The 21559-nt window shown below is 40.9% G+C and overlaps 1 protein-coding gene and 1 pseudogene across 4 annotated transcripts in view; one reads left to right on the top strand and one right to left on the bottom strand.

The window, feature by feature from the left end:
• The window catches only part of SPATS2 (spermatogenesis associated serine rich 2), a 152904-nt gene that overhangs the window by 27142 nt on the left and 104203 nt on the right, over positions 1–21559 (top strand). Inside the window, exon 2 of one of the 4 annotated variants that reach the window (XM_055085642.1) lies at positions 5004–5169. The exons of 2 other annotated variants lie outside the window; for them this stretch is intronic. The gene's annotated coding sequence lies outside the window, so the exon portion shown is untranslated. Of the gene's footprint in view, positions 1–970; positions 989–5003; positions 5170–21559 lie in introns of those variants that run through there. One more of the 4 variants, XM_028491363.1, reaches the window with a different exon arrangement.
• LOC102990080 (60S ribosomal protein L34-like) lies at positions 723–3331 on the bottom strand (annotated as a pseudogene).

Raw genomic sequence — 21559 nt, 5'->3', positions numbered from 1 at the left:
CCCATGTACTCATCACACAGCTTCAACACATATTAACTCATGGCCAATCTTTTTTTTTTTTTTTTTAAGTCTTTATTGAATTTTTTACAGTACTGCTTTGGTTTTTTTTTTTTTATGTTTTAGTTTTTTAGCTGCGAGGTATGTGGGATCTTAGCTCCCCGACCAGGGAACGAACCCTCACCCCCTGCATTGGAAGGGGAAGTCTTAACCACTGGACCGCCAGGGAAGTCCCCCAATCTTGTTTTATCTGTTGTCTTACCCACTTCCATCCTTTCCTATTATTATTATTATTATTTTTGTGTGTGTGTGTGGTACGCGGGCCTCTCACTGTCGTGGCCTCTCCCATTGCGGAGCACAGGCTCCGGACGCGCAGGCCCAGCGGCCATGGCTCACGGGCCCAGCCGCTCCGTGGCATGTGGGATCCTCCCGGACCGGGGCACGAACCCGCGTCCCCTGCATCGGCAGGCGGACTCTCAACCACTGCGCCACCAGGGAAGCCCCCCTATTATTTTGAAGCAGTCCCAGACATCATATTTTAAGCATAAATATTTCATATTGTATCTCCAAAAAATACGGACACCTGCAAAAAAAAATACCATTACCACACCAAAAAATTTTACAATTCCTTAATATCAAATATCCTATCAGTTTTCAAATTTTCAATTGTCTCTCTCTCACTCTCTTTTGGCTTTTGATTTTTTAAATTATTACTCAAAAAAGCTTCATTTTAAAAATTTAGTTTTCTGACTCTGTGTTTCTGCCTTTCACACTTTCAGAACGATTTTCTGCTCCTCAATAAGAAAAATACGCTTGATCCTGCCATGGACACATTTAGTACACATGGAACCACTGTAGACCCTGCTGACATGTTTTTTCATTTTAGACAACCTCATAAGAACTTTAGGTCTCACAGCACAAACTCCTAGAAGTCGGCCTGGGTACACGCCACAGGTGGATTTTGGTGCTTTCCCACCTTCTTGGTTTGAAGGTAAACAATTCTATTTCCAGGGGTTTGGGGCAGCCTAGTTTTGTTAGAGGCTGTATTGTAGGATAGTCTACAACGGTATGTCAAATGCCGGACCACTCTGAATGCCTCTAGATACCATCCCTGGAAGAGGAAGAAGAAAGCTCTTGTGAGTTCAAAAGTCAGATATGACGCCACTTGTCTCTTGAATGTCCTAAAGGGTTTAGTTGTTTGACAGGGAATTATATTTAACAAGGGTAGGTGTTTTGCCAGGCAAGTATGATAGAGTGTGGGAGGGTGCAAAAGCCTGAGATGCAGGAAAGGGAGTGATTGTAATGATGGACCTTGAGCTCTAAGCTAAGGTAGGAAATGACAGGAGAGGGGGTGGGATCAATTGCTTGTAAGTTCTGTTGAGGTCAAAGTGTTCTTGGAGTTGGGGTGCTAGAAGGAGCAGTCTGCAAAGATGGGAAGTGGTGATTGGAGAGTGGGATGCAGATGAAGTGGAGATCATGGAAGGACTGTAGTTATCATATTGACAAGTTCTAGGATATTGACTAAGGGAGCGAGTGGCTAAAGTAGGGTAGAGGACAAGATCATTGCATGTGAGGAGGTCAAGGAACTGAGAGGTCAGAGTATCACAAGAGTCATCTAGGTGAACATTTGAAATCACCTGGAATTATGACAGACCAGTGAGGTAGGAACTAAAAGCTTTGAGGCTTGAGAAGAAGTGACCCAGCTTATCCAGATAAATGTAGCAGAGGGGTAGGGAGGTGGAGTATGGTCTGACAGGGGCTTTTTTTAGGAAGGAAGAAAGGGGAATAACCTGGAAGCAGAAAGAAGGTACAAGGTGAGTACCTCCTTCTTCTATCCCCAGGCCCAGTAGTATAACAGGTGTGGGAGAGAAAACAGCCACAGATAGGACTGTAGAGAGAGCAGTGGCCTCAGCAGTTAGATTTCAATTAGAGCAAAAAGGTGAAGGGACCATTCAGACAAGAGGTTGAAGATATAGGGGATTTTGCTGATGAGTTCCAGAGGGTATGATGGAAGGATTTCAGGAATTGAGGGACGAGTGGGAGAGGGGGCTGGTTCATGAAAGATGATGTACGTAGCCATATGGGGATGAGAGGTGGAGGATTTGGAATGACTCCAGAGTCCTGGGATTCTTGTAGTGAGTGATAGGGGTTAGAGATCATAATGAGATTAGTCTTGATGTTTCAAGGCAAATTGTAGTATAAGCAGATGCAGGATAGAGGTATGGGAAGAAGCTGCAGAGTAAAAGGGTTCCTTGACTACTGGCGCTGATGTAGAGGCTGGGGGGAATGCAGAGCTGGAGCTCTGTTACTTGCTTTCTACTCCTGGGGCCAAAGTGATCTGCAGTAAAAAGCTGTTAATCCATCTCTTCAAAAACTAGAATTCCCTGTTCTATTTCCTGTTGTTTACCTTCCCTGCTTCTATTTTCTCCCCTTTCTTACTGAAAAGTAGAATATTTGGATGTTTTCAGGACCCTATTCTTAAATATCCTACATATCCTGGAAACTGGTAAATGACACTGTTACTAGCTTCCTGGGGAAATGACAGCACGATTACAGTAAGAAAGTGGGGAGGTGTCGCTTTAGAGTTGGAAAGACAAGGGAGGGAAGAGGTTTCAGGCAGAATTAGCTTTCAATTCCTTCAGTCGGGCCAAGGAAACAGAGGAGTTAGAAAAGGGAAAGAGTTTGACCTGTGTCCTGGGAGGGGAGAGGAAAGTACTGTTTGTAAAGAGAGAACAGATCCTGTCAGTACCCAAGGATCTATGTCCTGACAGATTCCTGAAAGAGCTGTTGCTGGATGGGAGACTCAACTATTGCTGGATTCACTCATTTCAATGGATATTTCCTGGCATCTACTGTGTGCCAGGCACTGAATTAGATGCTTGGGAGATCATGTGGAACAAGTAGGCAGGTTCCTCCTTACCTGGATTTACAGTCTAGCAGGAAAGACAGTTAAACAGAGATTACAGTTTAATGTGAAAGCTCTGATAGAAGTAGTGAGGGCTTTTTTGAACCTGTAGAGAAAGCATTGGATCAGTCTCAGATGGGGGTAAGGAGGGGAAGAGTGCAGGTTCTTGAGTTAGTGACATCTGATCAGAGACCTGAAAGATGAGTGGGAATTAGCCAGGCAAAGAGAATAGGGAGGAAAGTTACATGTCCAGTTACATGTTTGCCTCTGCAACTTCCAAACCTTATCTTAGCCAGGGGAACAGGGCACAGAATAAGCTATTCTGATCACTGTCTTTATCCCCAATATTCCTGTACAACAGGGGTTGGCAGACTGCTGCTCATAGGCCTGGCCTGCTGCCTGTTTTTGAATGGTTGGCAAGCTAAGCATAGTTAGCAGCTCAAACTGTAAGCCAAGAATGGTGGCAAAATTCAAACCCAGATGTCTTAATCCCAAGTCTGTTTTCATTCCACTGATCACATTGTATTATAATTAGTTGTTTATGTTTTTATCTCTCAAGAAGAGACTTGAGCTTGAACAATGGTTTGCTTTTTCTTATATCTACCATTTCTAGCACAGGGCGAGTCCCAAGTAATGTTTATTAAATGACTTCCATGTGTGTAATTTTATCTGCTCCCTAACAAATCCTGTGAGAATAATACATACATAAAATTTTCAAATAAATTATGTTTACTCTTTTACATACCATTTCTTCCATTTTTATTAGCAATATTTTTAAAATATGTCATTTAAAACGTTAATAACATTAAATGTCGCTAAAGATAATTAGAAATATTTTGTGCTATAACAAACACTTTCAGGAATTGCTGACTTAATGACATATATGTACAGCTGTTTGTTCTTAGAGTAAATGTACGCGGCCTTCCGTACCTGTGGGTTCTGCATGGATGGATTCAACCAACTGTAGGTTGAAAATATTAAAAAAAAAAAAAATTCCAGAAAGTTCCAAAAAGCATAACTTGAATTTGCCACGGGCTGGCAACTGTTTACATAGCATTTTCATTGTATTAGATATTAAAAATAATCTAGAGATGATTTAAAGTACTCAGGAGGATGTGCATAGGTTATATGCAAATACTGTGATGATTTATATAAGGGACTTGAGTATCCGAGGATTTTGGTATCTGCAGGGGTCCTGGAACCAATCCCCTGAGTGGATACTGAGGGACGACTGTAATCTTCGAATGCTGGATATTTCTAGTTTTTGTCACCATTTTATAATTTCTATGTATTCCTTTGTCAGCTGTCAGTTTTAGCTGCTGTCTTCCACCCCCTGGTACCACCATTTTAAATTTGCTGCTTCTATCATTTATGAATTCAGAAACTAGAAATCTAATCTTATTAGAACTGTGTATAAAGTAAGTAAATAGTCTTGGGGATAATACCTGTGAGAAAAGTGAAAACGAGGTTTCACTTTAAAAAAAAATTTATTTATTAGTTTGTTTATTTGTTTATGGCTGCGCCGGGTCCTTGTTGCTGCACTCAGGCTTTCTCTAGTTGCGGCGAGCAGGGCTACTCTTCGTTGCGGTGCACGGGCTTCTCATTGCAGTGGCTTCTCTTGTTGCGGAGCACGGGCTCTAGGTGCACGGGCTTCAGTAGTTGTGGCTTGTGGGCTCTAGAGCGCAGGCTCAGTAGTTGTGGCTCACGGGCTTAGTTGCTCTGCAGTATGTGGGATCTTCCTGGACCAAGGATTGAACCTGTGTCCCCTGAATTGGTAGGCGGATTCTTAACCACTGTGCCACCAGGGAAGTCCAGGGGTTTTATTCTTAAGGATTTTATAACCCAGTTGGAGAGATCAAACGTACTGGGGATAATCATAATGTAAAAGTATATTAACTCCAAACTCGTATATCTCATTGCCCACCTAACGTCTCTATGTGGTGTCTGTTACACATCTCGAACTTAATATGCTTCCCCCAAGATTTTTCCCACAGTCATCCCCATAACAGGAAATAGAGACTCTCCTGGTTACTCGAGCCTTAAACCTAGTTGATGCTTTTCTGTCTGTAACATTTCACATCTAATCTAGTTTTACCTTTAGGATACATGCTGAAGCTGATCACCGTTTCTACTGCTACCACCAAGATTCAAACTGCCGTTCTCTCTTTCTTGGATTATTGCATTAGCCTTCTGACTGATTTCTCTACTTCTGCCCTTATCTCTGTACAGTCTGTTCTCAGCAGACATCCAGAACAATCCCCTAAGAAGTAAGTCAAGTCGGGTTGTCACTCCTCTGCTCAAAGCCTTCCAGGGGCTTTCCATCTCAGAGTAAAAAAACAAAGTTCTGACAGTGACCTTAAAAGATTGTACAGAACCTGGCCTCAGTTTACCTCTCTGGCCTAATTTCCTATGACTCTTTCCTGTGCTCATGTCCCTGTAGCCACAGTGACATCCTTGCTGGTTTTTTTTAAGATGTCAGGTTGCTTCTTCTTCAGAGCCTTTATACTTGCCATTACCTCTCCCTGAAATGCTTTTTCTATGGAGGTAGCATGGCTTTTCCTCTTTCTTTAGGTGTTGGGCTCAGATGTCGTCTTATCAGTGAAGTCCTGAGTATCCTTACCGCCTTGATCCTGCTTTACTTTTCTCCATAGCACTTATTAGCATCTGACAGGCTGTGTGTGTACAGGTGTATTTTAATTAATTAATTAATTAATTAATTAAAAAAATTTAACTTCACTTAAAAAAATTTGTTTCACTGCTGTCTCCCCATAGGCATAGAACAGGGGCTGGCAAGCGAAAAATGGCCTGCTGCCTGTTTTTGTAAGTAAAGTTTAATTAGAACATAGCCATGCACATTCATTATTGTATTGTCTGTGGCTGCTTTCGCACTACAACAGCGGAATTGAGTGTTTCAACAGAGACTGTAAGGCCTGTAAAGCCTAAAATATTTGCTGTCTGGCCCTTTACAGAAAAAGATTGCTGACCCCTAGGCTAGAACAGTGTCTGGTACCTAGTGGGTGATTGAATGGACATAAGGTAAGTGCTCATTGGCAGGGTACAGACTGTACATTGCTACTGAGGATATAGATTAATATTTCAAAAGTTATTATTAGACTTTAATAATTGGGGAATATGTCAATCATAATAATTTGTTCTAGCTGAAGTCCTTGAATTTATTATGCTCATTACTACCTGATAGCAGAGATGTGCCAACTTTTTGAAGGCTACACCTAATTTGGAGTGATAGTGTTCCAAAGGCACAAGGTCCTTTATTTTTAAAGTTTTAATTTTTTTTGCCACGCCACTCGGCTTGTGGAATCTTATTTCCTTGACCAGGGATTGAACCTGGGCCCTCGGCAGTGAAAGCTTGGAGTCCTAACCACTGGATCTCCAGGGAATTCCCCAAGGTCCTCTTAAATGTAACCTTTTATAATAGTGCTACAGAAAGGACTCTAAATAATGAGTAGGTGGTAGTGTTGGTTGCATGCTGTGAAAAACATGAGCTTAAATAAATGGATATTAGCTCTCAGTCATTTATGCTAAAGGATGGGCATATGGAATAGATAATAATAATAATATTTGACTTTGGAATACATTTTGGATTGCAAATGGATTAACCTGATTATTCCAGGTACTTCTAATAGTGTTTTAAGTAGCATAATAAAATCAAACTGGAATAAAACCAATTCAGAAGAATCTGGAAAATTGTATTGCTTCTGGCATCCTGTCTTTGTCCAAATCTTACCTTTCTAAAAGCTGCATCCAGGGGATAAATAATATCAGTCACACAAAGCACCTGTGTGGAGAGGTGGAGAAGATTTTAGAAGTGTTTTGTTTTAAAAGGCCTTTACTGGAACTGATCTCAGTGTAGAGGAGGAGTCTTAAATCTCCTGCTTAGTGGACTATAACACTGTATGCTGGAAAAGCTAAGTTAAAAACAATGAAGAATTATAGGGTCAGGGCTGGAAGAACCTTTTTTTAAAAATATTTATTTATTTATTTGGCTGTGTCAGATCTTAGTTGTGGCGCGTGGGCTCTAGAGCCCGCAGGCTCAGTAGTTGCAGCGCATGGCCTTGGTTTCCCTGTGGCAATGTGGGATCCTAGTTCCCTGACCAGGGATCGAACCCGCGTCCCCTGCATTGGAAGGCGAATTCTTAACCACTGGACCACCAGGGAAGTCCTAGAGCTGGAAGAAACTTTGTCCAGTAAATATTTGAATGTGCCCTAGTCACTTTGTTAGACACAGATACAGAGGTGAATAAGACAGTCACTGGCCTCATGAGACTTACTATCTAATCCTCATCCCCAGTCCGCACCTCACCTCATTTTATGTTGTGTGATGGAAACTAAAGCTTGAGAGATCCAGTACCTTGCCAAAGGTTATGTAGCTCATTACTGATAGAATGGAACTAGAATGCATATTTCTTATATGGGGAATAAAAGCAAAATATTCATTTATGCAGAGTTTCGAGTGCTTACTAATGTGCTTATCCCTGTACTAGGTGCTGAGGGATCCAGTGGTAAATATAATGGCCCCATCTCTTTGATGTAGAGCTTAAAGGAAATTTTTGGGGGAAACCAGAATTTTTCCCATTATATTGCATTATACTGTTTACAGTCTTTTATCTCATGGAAAGGTTAGGGGCTCTCAAAAATTCATTCTTTAATGTGACTTAGTTGAATGAGTTTAGTGTTTTTCTGACACCTGAAGTCAGTTTTACTGAGGGACTTTTGAATGAGAAAGGAAGAATTAGGTAGTTGTGGACTCTATGGAAGAATGACCTTTACTTATTCCACAATTTGTATAGAGCCTAAACTTCTGCCCTGTGAGCAAGAGAGAATCTTTCTTCTCCCTTTGTATTAGATGACTTTCTGCCATCAGGACCTAGAACCCAGACTGATATTTAACATCAGCCATATTATGGGTTAAATAGACTTTTGCACACTGACCTTCTCTTTCCTTTTAGTTACCCGAACTTGGGTATATGTAATGTATATGCTGGGTATGTATATACTTGGGGGTATATGTATTACTCAGTGTTCAAAGAATCATATCTAAAGCAGAACATATATTTTATTCTTTAAAATTTCTTCTCAAAGTTATTATATTTGATTTTTTTCTTCTCAATGCTTGCTTGCTAAAAAAAAAAAAAAATCAAACGTGACAGTCTAGGAAAGAGTGAAAAAAGGTGAATTAAACTGCTGCCAAATAATTTAGGATGTTTTAGTTATTTGTTTTCATAGAGGATTAAGGCTTTTTTCCTTAAAATGTCTAGTTGGAAGTGTTTATACAATGGAGAAAGTAATTACATTTTCAGAGTAAGTTATCTTGACCTCAGGCCTCTTTACTCTTCCTATTCCAGAATACCTTCTGCCATTCTGCTGGGTCCAATTAGTTCTTGGCTCAGCTGTTTTAGTTTCACTACAGAAGTTGAGCTTAACCATGTTTATAATCTGTGAACATCGTATTCCATTGTTTCTTTTAAGAGCTAGAACGTTAAATTCCCTGCCAGTGATCGAAAACATATTGAATTGTATATCTTCAAATGCAAAAGATTTATTTTCTCTAAACTTAGATCATGGCATTTAACAATGAAGAGACCTTAGAAATAGTGGTTATTATATATTAGTGACGATTATTCTAGTTCTGCTGCAGGTATAACCACTTTTTAAAACACTACATATTAGTGTTAGGTTGCAGATGAGCTAGTATGACTACCAGTCTCAAATTACTTAATTATTAAAAAGCATTTGTAAAATAAGTGAAATAATATGCTAGGAAGCAGCAAACCATTGAGTGTGTGTGTGTGTGTGTGTGTGTGTAAATGTAGGTGCTTTCAAGTAACGTTTAAAGTTAGACTGACATACAGTTTGAAACATAATACTTAATCACATTGTAATTGTATATATTTAAATCAGCCATGAAAATATTTTTTACTGTGGTCAAATCAAATATTTCTACTGTGGGAAGAAGAAGGAGTTGGGGGGAGCATAAAGATACTGTTTTATGTTATTTGGTTGGTAATATAGAAAGGCAGGCTAAGTTTCACCTCCTAATATTTCAGGCTAGGGTCTCCAGGTATGTTGTTGCAGTTATCTATTGCTAAGGAACAAAACCACCCCAAATTTGGCATAAAACTCTTATGGTTCTGGGTGTTGACTGGGCTCAGCTAAGTGATTCTTGCATGAGTCCTCTTATGTACTGGTAGTTAGATGGGCTTGGGGTTATTTTGGAGGCTTCCTACCAGACTCACATGCATGGCACTTGAGCAGGGAAGTCCAAATAGGTAGAAGCTGGAATAGTTGGGGATCCTTGATATCTCTCCCTATCTCTGTGTAGTCTTTCCAACGTAGGGGCTTCATGGTAGCCAGACTTCTTACCTGGAGGTTTAGGGCTCTAAAAGTACTTGTTCCGAGTAAGAGAGCCAGAAGGGAACTATATTGTCTTTTATGACCTAAATTCAGAATCAGTGTCAATTTCCACTGCATTTTATTCATTAGAAGCAAGTCACTAGGGATTCCCTGGTGGCGCAGTGATTGAGAATCCGTCTGCCAATGCAGGGGACACGGGTTCGATCCCTGGTCCGGGAAGATCCCACATGCCACGGAGCAACTAAGCCCATGCGCCACAATACTGAGCCTGTGGTTTAGAGCCCGTGAGCCACAACTACTGAGCCCGCGTGCCGCAGCTACTGAAGCCCGCGCGCCACAGCTACTGAAGCCCGCGCACCTAGAGCCCATGCTCCGCAGTGAGAAGCCACCGCGATGAGAAGCCCGCGCACTGCAACAAAGAGTAGCCCCCCGCTCGCTGCAACTAGAGAAAGCCCGCGCGCAGCAGAGGAAGACCCGACACAGCCAAAAATAAATAAATAAATAAATTTATAAGGAAAAAAAAGAAAAAGAAGCAAGTCACTAAGGTCAATCCATATTCAAAGGGAAGGGAATTAGACTCCACCTCTGGCTGGGAGGAGTGTCAAGAATATGCAGACTTATTTCAAAGCCACTTTAGTCTTCTCTCTGGCTACAAATTAAGTATTTATCTTCCTCCACATGCAAAACACAAGCACTCCTTCTCAAGGCCTCCAAAGTCTTATCTAGTACAGCATCAGGCTCAGGCTAGAGATCCAGGATCTTGTAATCTAAATCAGATCCAGGTGCAGATAAGGCTATTTGGATATATTAGTTCCTTGGGTATAGCTCCTTGAGTATCCTTGCCTTCACTTTGAAGACCTGTGGACTAAAGCATCACCTTATCTTTCTCCATACCCAGCCCACCCAATATGCAATAATGGATGGGCCTAAGATAACAACTGTAGACCCTCCTGTTCAAAAATAAAGAAAAAATGTAAGGAACACAATAGTCACCGGTCCATACCAGTTCTGAAATCCAGCCAACATATTGCTAGTTGGGTGATTAGGGTTCAGCCCCTACTGCCTAGGAACCGTCCTCTATGGCTTTTGGTTTTGCCCTTTGAATTATCATTCCTTTTCCATAAAATGTATTCTCTGTTTGCAGGTAAGTAATTTTTCCAGCCTGTTTCCTGCCCACAGAGCTTTGGGCAGGGTGGGGTGGGGGTCCCAAAAGCCTTTTTTCATTTTGTACTGTCTCTGTCCTTTTTAGTCCAAGATGACAATGTTTCTGAACGTAAAATTCTCTGTGACTCTTACTGAAGGGTTCACTCTATTAGACAAAAGCCACATTTACACATTGATATAACCCCTTCTCTCCCTTAGGCTTTGTAGAGGAGAAAAAAGTTTTCCTTGACGCTCTTAGGGTCCCTGGCTGGGTTTGAAAATTAAACTGGCAAAGACAGATTAAGAGGAGAAAAGTATACAAATTTATCTGATGTAAATTTTATGTGAAATGGGAGATGTAAATGAAGACTGAAAGGTTTGAACCTGTGTATTTTTATGCTAGGTTTAATGAAGAGTGGACAGTGTGGAGAAATGATAGATCAAAGAGTATGAAGTAAGTGTAGTAAACTGGGGGAAATTTAGCAAGGCCTGTTTGTTAGGATTCCTTTCCTTGTCCCTTTCTTTGTCTTTGGAGATACAGATGCTCCCTTCTTCCAGGTATAGGGAGGGCATATCTTACATGAGGGTTTTATGACTTGCTTCAGGGGAGAAGGTGGGGGGAGACCCCCACAGAGTGACCTTACTCTTTCTGATCTTTTCTCAAGATTCTTCAGCTTAAAATATTCAATATGCTAGGGTGCCATATTTTGGGGTAGCATGTCCTGAACCCTGTCAGCTTCCTTTAAGCCTTTTGTGGGAAAACACCTTTAATATTCTTAGAGGGCCTTATGTTTGAAAGCATCTGTGAGACTCCACCTTAAAATCTCTTTGGAGTCCTAACTAGGGGTAGGCAGACTATGGCCAGTGATCTAAGATTTGTTTTTACTTTTTTTGGCCACGCTGCGCATCTCGCGGGATCAGGTTCCCTGACCAGGGATTGAACCCATGCCCCCTGCAGTGGAAGCGTGGAGCCCTAACCACTGGACAACCAGGGAATTCTCTGTTCTTAAATTTTTATTTTTTAAAAAATTTTTATTTATATATTTTTGGCTGCGTTGGGTCTTCGCTGCTGCGCGTGGGCTTTCTCCAGTTGCGTTGAGCGGGGGCCACTCTTCATTGCGGCGCACAGGCTTCTCTCTGCGGTGGCTTCTCTTGTAGCGGAGCACAGGCTCCAGGCTCAAGGGCTTCAGTAGTTGCAGCTCGCGGGCTCCAGAGCGCATCTCAGCAGTTGTGGCACACAGGCTTAGTTGCTCTGCGGCGTGTGGAATCTTCCTGGACCAGGGCTCGAACCCGTGTCCCCTGCATTAGCAGACAGATTCCCAACCACTGCACCACCAGGGAAGCCCCTGTTTTTACATTTTTAAAGGGCTGTTAAAAAATAAAAGAAGAATGTTCAACAGAGACTGTGTATGGCCCTCAAAGCCTAAAATATTTATCTGGCCCTTTATGGGAAAAGTTTGCCAACCCTTGGCCTAAACAAAAATTTAATCTTTAGGCCATGTTTCCCTGACACTGCCTTGGATTTGATCTTTGCCCAGAGGGCATTTCTTAATTTGAGAAACGTTTGCTATATGGGGAGCCTGGGAATAAGAAACATTTATTTTTGGACCTAGCAAGTCCTGACTCCTTTGTATGTCCTCTATATTCTGCTTGAAAATTATATAATTCCTTCTTTTCTTATCTCTCTCTACCTGTACTTTGTGGCACACAGCTAAAAAAAAGCAGTTGATACTTTTGACATTCTGCCTGGAAATCTCTTTGCCCAGATTCATCAGTTCATTAGTTGTATTTTCTGTTTTTCACATTACTGCAGGTGACAGCTTTGCTAAACCTTCCACCATTATCTAATAATATTCTCCTTTTCTATAGCTTCCAGTAAGGCTTTCCTCACTTTCTTTTTTTTTTAATGTTATTTTTTTATTATTATTAAATTTATTTATTTATTTATTTTTGGCTGCCTTGCGTCTTCATAGCTGTGAGCGGGCTTTCTCTAGTTGCGGAGAGCATGGGCTACTCTTCGTTGCAGTGCGCTGGCTTATTGCAGTGGCTTCTCTTGTTGCAGAGCATGGGCTCTAGGCACGTGGGCTCAGTAGTTGTGGCTCGTGGGCTCTAGAGTGCAGGCTCAGTAGTTGCGGCACACAGGCTTAGTTGCTCTGTGGCATATGGGATCTTCCCGGACCAGGGCTCGAACCCGTGTCCCCTGCATTGGCTGGCGGATTTTTAACCACTGCGCCACCAAGGAAGTCCCTCCTCACTTTCTTTTAAGCTGAGGATTAGTACCCTTTTTCTGTCAAGGGCCAGAGGCTTTTTGGACCTTATGATCTCTGGCACACCTACTCAACCCTGCTGTCATAGTGAGAAAGCAGCCATAGACATAGACAGTATGTAAGCAAATGGGTGTTACTGTGTTCCAATAAAATTTTATTTACAAAAACAGGCAGCAGGTTGAATTTTGCCATTAGATTGTAGTTTGGTGATCCCTGTTTTAAGTCTTTGTTGACAGCTTCCTACCAGTGTCCTTAAGACCCTTCAGGCTTTCACTAACACTTTCAAGGCCCTTCTTGCTTTCTCCTGCCATCCAGTCCCAAAGCTAAACATTTTAACTTTTTGTTATGGAAGTAACCTACTCCCTATACCAAAATCTGTTTTAGTTATCTTTTGCTGTGTAACACACCATGCCAAAATTGAGTGATGTGAAACAACACTCCTTTTATCTTTCATGATTCTGATGTTTGGGCTCAGCTAGGCAGTTCTTTCTCACGGTTTCTCATGAGGATGCAATCAGATGATAGCTGGGGCTGGAATCATCTAAAAGGCTTCCTCACCAAAGTCTGTTACACAGTTAGAGGCAGATGGTAGCTGAGCCTGGGGTCATCTGCAAGGATTCCTCGTTCACAAGCCTGGTGGCAGAGCTCGGACGACTGAAACAGCTGGCACCCCTCGGACGTCTCTAACCCTCTGAGGCCTTGTCCCATGGTTTCTCCAGAATCAGGGATATAGGGTGGCTGGATATCTTATATGGTAATTCAGGACTGCAAACTTGCCTGAACTGGGAAGGTGCCATGCAGAGATTTTATCACCTTTTATGACCTAATTTCCGAGGTTGCTCAGTGTCACTTCTGCTTCATTCTCTTTGTGGGGAGGAGAATTGGACCCTACCTAATTTTTTTTTTTTTTTTTGGCTGCGCCATGCAGCTTGCGGTATCTTAGTTCCCCAACCAGGGATCAAAACCAGGCCCCCAGCAGTGGAAGTGTGGAGTCCTAACCACTGGACTGCCAGGGAATTCCCAGACTCTGTTTTTTTGATGGGAGTAAAATCAAAGAATTTGCAAAGATGTTTTAAAACACAAAATGCCCCACACATACACCTATCAAAAAATTTTGGAAGCTAGCATATAGTGGGTCACACTTTCTTAGGGCAGGCTTTTTCTTTCCTGTTCATGGGGGTGGTGGAAGGAGGAAATCACCTCCCATGATTTAATGTTGATGAATGAATTTGTCAAGAGCTGTGGAACGGGACTTCACAGGAACAAATACCTCTTTTCTTCAGTAGAGATAGGACATGGGAACTTTGGACTTGGCATTTTTTTCTCTCTGTCTTCTTTCTTCTCTGTGTGAGAGTAGGTATAACAGTGCCTCCATCCCAAAAAGAGAAAACAAAAGGAACACAGAAAGAAAGAAGAAAAACTCTCAAACTATTAAAAATTCTGCCACAGAGTTTTGTTTGAATCGATGAATAACATTTTTCCAAGGGTTAAAGAGTATGTGTACCTGTTTGTCATTTATACTTTCAGTTGAATTTAGCTAGCTTTCTTAAGGGATATGTTTAAGGGAGATTTTGAAAAGGGGGTAGGTGATAGAAGTAATTTTAAATTTGGGGACTCTAGAGCAGGTGGTAAAGCAGGTTATAAGAAACTTTGAATAGCATTAGGGAATGGTCTTTAGAAGCACTCTACTGCCTGAACTCACCTGAAGAGACTTTGCTCACCTTAGCACAGTGATCTGGCTCCGGAGGTAAAATATTTGGAAAAGTTGGGGTATTTTATGATATATATTTGTAGAGGCTATTGTGTTATTTTTTCCTTTTCTCTCTAGATGAAAAGAAGGTGGCAGTGAATATATTTTGCTTTATTGTTTATGGCCAACCAGGCAATGTGAATACTGCATTTTTGTGTTCTTCCCACTTTGTTTTCTTTTTCTTCTGGTGTTTCTTTTTTTACCTTGCTCTCTGGATTTGTACATCATGAGAAATTTACCCAAATTCTCTGATGATGTGAAAAAAGAAGATGGCTTAGTGAATAGGAAGTTGTTAAATAGCTGCCTGCCATATTGCTCTTCCTACTCTGGGAAGAAGAAACGCCTGTATTTAATCATCTACCTTTTTTTTTTTTCTTGGTATCCAGATCTATACATTGTTGAATTGTGGGTAGAGAGAAAAGCCTATTAACTTTTATCTTAAACGATTCGGTTATTTTCTTTACTTGGTATTTGAACAATACTCTTACAAAGCTTTAATAGAATCCTACAACACATGCTTGAGTTTTAAGAGCCTCGAGAAGAGTCAGAGAAGAAAGTTTTGGAATGAGTTACATTCCCAAGGAGAAGGACAATACGTACCTTATTTTGAATTACTGAAAATGGTGAAGACTTCTCACTATAGTTCTTTAACTTCAGTTGCAACTTGGAAGTGGTGACATCTCTTTTGGGGCCTGGCATTTTGTACCTTTTCCAGTTGTTTTGTTTATCCGCATTCTCTTTACTTCTAATTGACACACATTACCATCTGAAATGTTCCTGTTGGTTTGGAGGGAGTAGAGATGGGGAGGGAGAAGAAGGAGTTAACTTTTCATGCGTTTTAATCGGCCAGTATTTACTTAACTAATTTCAACTGGATGAAAACCTATCTTTTAGAATATTTAATGCATGATATGCTACATGCATTATCCATTCATATTAAGAATTATAGTAGCGTGGATTTATGAATGGCATGGGCAGCAAATTATTTCCAATTTAAATTGCTCTGTTCATTTTTGGACAAAATAATTACTTGCTAGAGTAATATTCTTCTGGCATGTTACAAGCCATGAAAGTGGTTTGGAAGATCTGAATGAATGCTGAGTGTAAAGATTTTTGGTGCAACTTGATTTTACTCTTTCTTTCCTCAGAATGTCTGGGGATTAGTTTGATCCTGAGTGAGGATAAAAGCTGCTTCCATAGAGACTACTGGTTTCAGAGCTGTTTTAAATTTGGGACTTGGAAGCCAGAAGATCTGAGCATTGATACGCCTTTTCCCGCTGCATTAATGAATTTAAAATATGTTGTTGATTTAATGTTTGGTTTGTGTATTGATTTCTGGCTTTGGCTTCTTTAAGCTGTTTATGTATATTTGAATCAAGTTAGTTAAAAAATATTTAATTTTTCATGTGACATACACCAATAGAAGACGACCATTATTTTGAAAACAACAAATGTATTTAATATTTTTATGATTGTACAGTTGTTGACTGGCAAAAAAAACTTTTGGATCAGAAAAAGCATTTGTCAAATGTAGATTTTTAGCTTAATATGAAGATGTACCATCTTTTTTTTAAATTGAATGTAAATTTTATTTATTTATTTATTTTTTTAATTTAATTTTTATTTTATATTAGATATAGTTGATTTACAGTGTTGTGTTAGTTTCAGGTGTACAGCAAAGTGATTCAGTTATACATGTACATATATCCATTCTTTTTCATATTCTTTTCCCATATAGGTTATTACAGAATATTGAGTAACCATCTATTTTTTAAAGTGACTGTAATTAACAAAAGTAGTTCAGACAGAAGATTCTAAGCCTTTCTGAAATGATGAAGCTCTGTTCTTGAGACAGTGCTTTGTTTACACTATGCATTAGGGGAAGAAAGCAGCTGGAAATATAATTTTCAAAGAATTCTTTTGTGAATTATGGGCTCTTTCAAGAATGATCAACAATGACTGTGCTTCTTAGAGTCTTAAAATTTCAGAACTGGGAAGAGACAGGGCCTAAGTTTTGTCTGGCCTTCCTTAAATATGTGTATGAGTGGAAAAGGATGATTCCTTCCCTTGAGCTTTTGCATTAAAATTTTCATCTTCCCTGGTATATACTGCATGTTGTATAAAATTCATTGTTAAAGGATTAAAAACTTAGAATAATGATTTTCATATAAATGTAAAATAAACACATGTAAAAGATGTTATTTAACTCATTAATTAATGGGAGAACCTGTAAGATGTTAAAAGTAGTTCAAAGGAGAATTCAAAGTACTGCACGTGTGTAGGATTAGGTATGCTGAAATGAATTTACAAATCTATGCAAAACTGTCTTTTTCCATAGGGACATAGGGAAAATCATTCCTCTCTCACTGGACAGAATTTGTTTGCAAGTGTATGGACAAGAATCCTTTGTATTGCTATCATTTAACTATAACTTACAATTATAAAACAGCCCAAAGGTCATGAAGAATGCAGACCTTGTAGAATCGGGTAACTAGGGAAGGTGCACATTACACAGTGCCTAGTTTTCCATTGAAGATGCCAAGTGATCTTCTTGGTTCATTTCAAAGCCTCTCAGTCTTTCATAAAAGAACAAAATAAATGGGTCTGCATTCTGGTTTTTGACAACAATCCTATGTCTGTTAGTCTTAGGGACTTAACTCTCATTCCTTGTAAATAAAGTCAGTTTTCAAAATGAAAGAAAATTAAGTTATTCTTAGATGGATATTTTCTGGTATTTTGATCAGCATTAGAACACTTACTCAGGTTAGTGTTGAATTTTGGACCATTGGCAGATACTTAAACTGTAGCTTCGAATGGTTAGGTAGCAAGTTCAATGAGACTACCAAGTGCATAATATTTTGTAAATATTCAGTTAGTAAAGAACAATAGTAATAATTTGAAGGAAAGTGGAAGTCTCCTGCCCAATTTTAATTCTTAAAAGTGTATATTATTACACCTTTGGCAACTTCCCAATGTTAAATAGTTTTTACCTGGGCAGTTGAACCCAGGGGGAGAGGGCACAAAGTTGGCATTATCTACTCCAAAGTCATGCTGTCTGCTTCTAACTGGACCTTTGCTGCTTCATGACTTTTTTGTTCCTCTCATATTTATTCTCTTGCACTTTCCTGATTTTGAAGCAGCAGTGTGGTATCGTAGAAAGAGATAGAATTTGTAGTCTTATAGACCTGGGTTTGAATCACCACCCTACCACTTACCAGCTGTTAGATCTTGGGGAATTCTCACAGTCTCAAGTTCTTCAATTAAATGAGTCATAAATACTAAACAGGATTACATGAAATTTGTATATAAATGATGTAATAGCACATGGTAGGCAGTAAGTATTAGTTTTCTTATCTCTTCTTCTCAGGCCTTCAAGCTTCCCTGCTTTCTCTCCTCTTGTTTCTATTACTGAAACAATTGGAGTCATTTGGTATGACCTCCCTCATCTTCCCCTCTTCTGTCTCTATACAGAGATGTATATATTTCTGTGTTTTTTTGTTTCAGAAGTATGTTTCTTTTACCTCACAAGGTTGTGAGGATTAAATAAGATAATGTGTATGAAATTGCGTAGTACATTTCCTAGCACATATTAAGCATCAAAGGAAGATTAATTGGATCTGAAAGTAAGGTTAGTTTTATCTTTGATTTTACCTCTCCTTTAGGTTATTTTCTACTTCTGTAAGTATTATGCTTCTTTGTAGTATTTTTTATTTTTTTAAATTTTATTTATTTATTTTGACCGCGTTGGGTCTTTTTCGTTGCGCGCAGGCTTTCTCTAGTTGTGGTGAGTGAGGGCTACTCTTCGTCGTGGTGCATGGGCTTCTCATTGCGGTGGCTTCTCTTGTTGTGGAGCACAGGCACTAGGCATGTGGGCTTCAGTAATTGTGGCTCACGGGCTCTAGAGCACAGGCTCAGCAGTTGTGGCGCACGGGCTTAGTTGCTCTGCAGCATGTGGGATCTTCCCGGACCAGGGCTCGAACCCTTGTCCCCTGCATTGGCAGGCAGATTCTTAACCACTGAGCCACCAAGGAAGCCCTTCTTTATAGTATTAATATGTTTGATTTTTCCTTCTCCTCTTTTTTTTTTTTTTTTTTTAAATTTTATTTATTTATTTTGACCGCGTTGGGTCTTTTTCGTTGCGCGCAGGCTTTCTCTAGTTGTGGTGAGTGAGGGCTACTCTTCGTCGTGGTGCATGGGCTTCTCATTGCGGTGGCTTCTCTTGTTGTGGAGCACAGGCACTAGGCATGTGGGCTTCAGTAATTGTGGCTCACGGGCTCTAGAGCACAGGCTCAGCAGTTGTGGCGCACGGGCTTAGTTGCTCTGCAGCATGTGGGATCTTCCCGGACCAGGGCTCGAACCCTTGTCCCCTGCATTGGCAGGCAGATTCTTAACCACTGAGCCACCAAGGAAGCCCTTCTTTATAGTATTAATATGTTTGATTTTTCCTTCTCCTCTTTTTTTTTTTTTACATATACATACATCCACTCTTTTAAAAATTCTTTTCCCATAAAGGTCATTACAGAGTATTGAGAAGAGTTCCCTGTGCTATACAGTAGGTCCTTATTAGTTATCTGTATTATATATAGTAGTGTGTATATGTCAATCCCAATCTCCCCCCACTTCCCCCCTGGTAACCATAAGTTTGTTTTCTGCATCTGTGACTCTATTTCTGTTTTGTAAATAAGTTCATTTGTACCTTTTTTTTAGATTCCACATGTAAGTGATATCATATGATATTTATTTTTCTCTGTCTGACTTACTTCACTCAGTATGAGTCTCTAGGTCCATCCATGTTGCTGCAAATGACATTATTTCATTCTTTTTTATGGCTGAGTAATATTCTATTGTGTATATGTACCACATCTTCTTTATCCATTCCTCTGTCGATGTACATTTAGGTTGCTTCCACGTCCTGGCTACTGTACATAGTGCTGCAGTGAACATTGGGGTGCATGTATGTTTTCGAATTATGGTTTTCTCTGGGTATATGCCCAGGAGTGGGATTGCAGGATCATATGGTAGCTCAATTTTTAGTTTTTAAAGGAACCTCCATACTGTTCTCCATGATGGTTGTACCAATTTACATTCCCACCAACAGTGGAGGAGGGTTCCTTCCTTCTCCTCTTTCAAGAAGCATTTCTTTTTATTTATTTATTTTTTATTTTTATTTTTATTTTTTTTGCGGTATGAGGGCCTCTCACTGTTGTGGCCTCTCCCGTTGCGGGGCACAGGCTCCGGACGCGCAGGCTCAGCGGCCACGGCTCACGGGCTCAGCCGCTCCGCGGCATGTGGGATCCTCCCAGACCGGGGCACGAACCCTTATCCCCTGCATCGGCAGGCGGACTCCCAACCACTGCGCCACCAGGGAAGCCCCAAGAAGCATTTCTTTTTAAGGGGTAAACCCTTGAGGGGAAAAACCCCTTTTGCTTGGCTTTGCTAGAACTCTGGCTAATACTCTATTTCGTTCATTCCTTTTTTGTCAGACTGCTCAGTTGAATAGGTAAGGGGTTTGGCTGCCACTTTTCCACCACCTGCTCTCATTAAACCCCTGCATTCTGATACACCATAATTTTCCCCTGAATCTGAAACAGCACCCTCCCAATCAGACTCACACAAGGCTTAGAATGTAGTAGGCATTCAGTGAATATTAGTTGAATCATGAATGAAATGAGAAGCTTTAGAGTACTATCACTGAGGGCTCTCTAATGCTTTCGATCAATGCTTTTAAAGAAATCTGGGGCTTCCCTGGTGGCGCAGTGGTTGAGAGTCCGCCTGCCGATGCAGGGGACACGGGTTCGTGCCCCGGTCCGGGAGGATCCCACATGCCGCGGAGTGGCTGGGTCCGTGAGCCATGGCCGCTGAGCCTGCGCGTCCGGAGCCTGTGCTCCACAACGGGAGAGGCCACAACAGTGAGAGGCCCGTGTACCGCAAAAAAAAAAAAAAAAAAAAAAAAAAGAAATCTGGTAAGAAACCATTATGCCGGAATTCAGTCTAACTGGATGCTAATGTATAACAAGAATTTTTTTTTTCAGAAACCCATGGTTTGTATCAGATTCCAGAAAGAAATTTTACTTACTGTGTTTTAGAGAAAGTTTAACTCTCAAGGCAAATTTATTAGCAAAAGCATCTTTTCTGTTTTCTTCTATCAAGAGCACTCAGACCGTTGTTTTTCCAGTTCAGTGATACTCAGACCTTGGTCCTTGAGCCCCAGGTAGTCCTTTCAGCAACTGTCTTCTTCTAAGACCTTTATTATATTAACCAGACTATGCTGAGATAGGGTAGCTGTGCTGCCATTTTGTTAACAATGATAGCTAATATGGCACCAGAGGCATATTCTTTTATTTATTTATTTATTTATTTATTTGTTTATTTATTTAATTTATTTTTGGCTGTGTTGGGTCTTAGTTGTGGCATGAGGGATCTTTTTTTGCGGTGCGCGGGCTTCTCTCTAGTTGTGGCGTGTGGGTTTTCTCTCTCTAGTCGCGGTGCATGGACTCCAGAGCACGTGGGCTCTATAGTTTGCGGCACATGGCATGTGGGATCTTAGTTCCCGGACCACGGCATCGGCAGGCGGACTCCCAACCACTGCGCCACCAGGGAAGCCCCAAGAAGCATTTCTTTTTAAGGGGTAAACCCTTGAGGGGAAAAACCCCTTTTGCTTGGCTTTGCTAGAACTCTGGCTAATACTCTATTTCGTTCATTCCTTTTTTGTCAGACTGCTCAGTTGAATAGGTAAGGGGTTTGGCTGCCACTTTTCCACCACCTGCTCTCATTAAACCCCTGCATTCTGATACACCATAATTTTCCCCTGAATCTGAAACAGCACCCTCCCAATCAGACTCACACAAGGCTTAGAATGTAGTAGGCATTCAGTGAATATTAGTTGAATCATGAATGAAATGAGAAGCTTTAGAGTACTATCACTGAGGGCTCTCTAATGCTTTCGATCAATGCTTTTAAAGAAATCTGGGGCTTCCCTGGTGGCGCAGTGGTTGAGAGTCCGCCTGCCGATGCAGGGGACACGGGTTCGTGCCCCGGTCCGGGAGGATCCCACATGCCGCGGAGTGGCTGGGTCCGTGAGCCATGGCCGCTGAGCCTGCGCGTCCGGAGCCTGTGCTCCACAAC

This window comes from Physeter macrocephalus, chromosome 6 (genome assembly GCF_002837175.3).
Source record: "Physeter macrocephalus isolate SW-GA chromosome 6, ASM283717v5, whole genome shotgun sequence".
In the NCBI taxonomy this organism is placed as follows: Eukaryota; Metazoa; Chordata; class Mammalia; order Artiodactyla; family Physeteridae; genus Physeter; species Physeter macrocephalus.
Note: the sequence above shows the minus strand (reverse complement) of the source record. Positions and strands in the feature narration are given on the sequence as shown.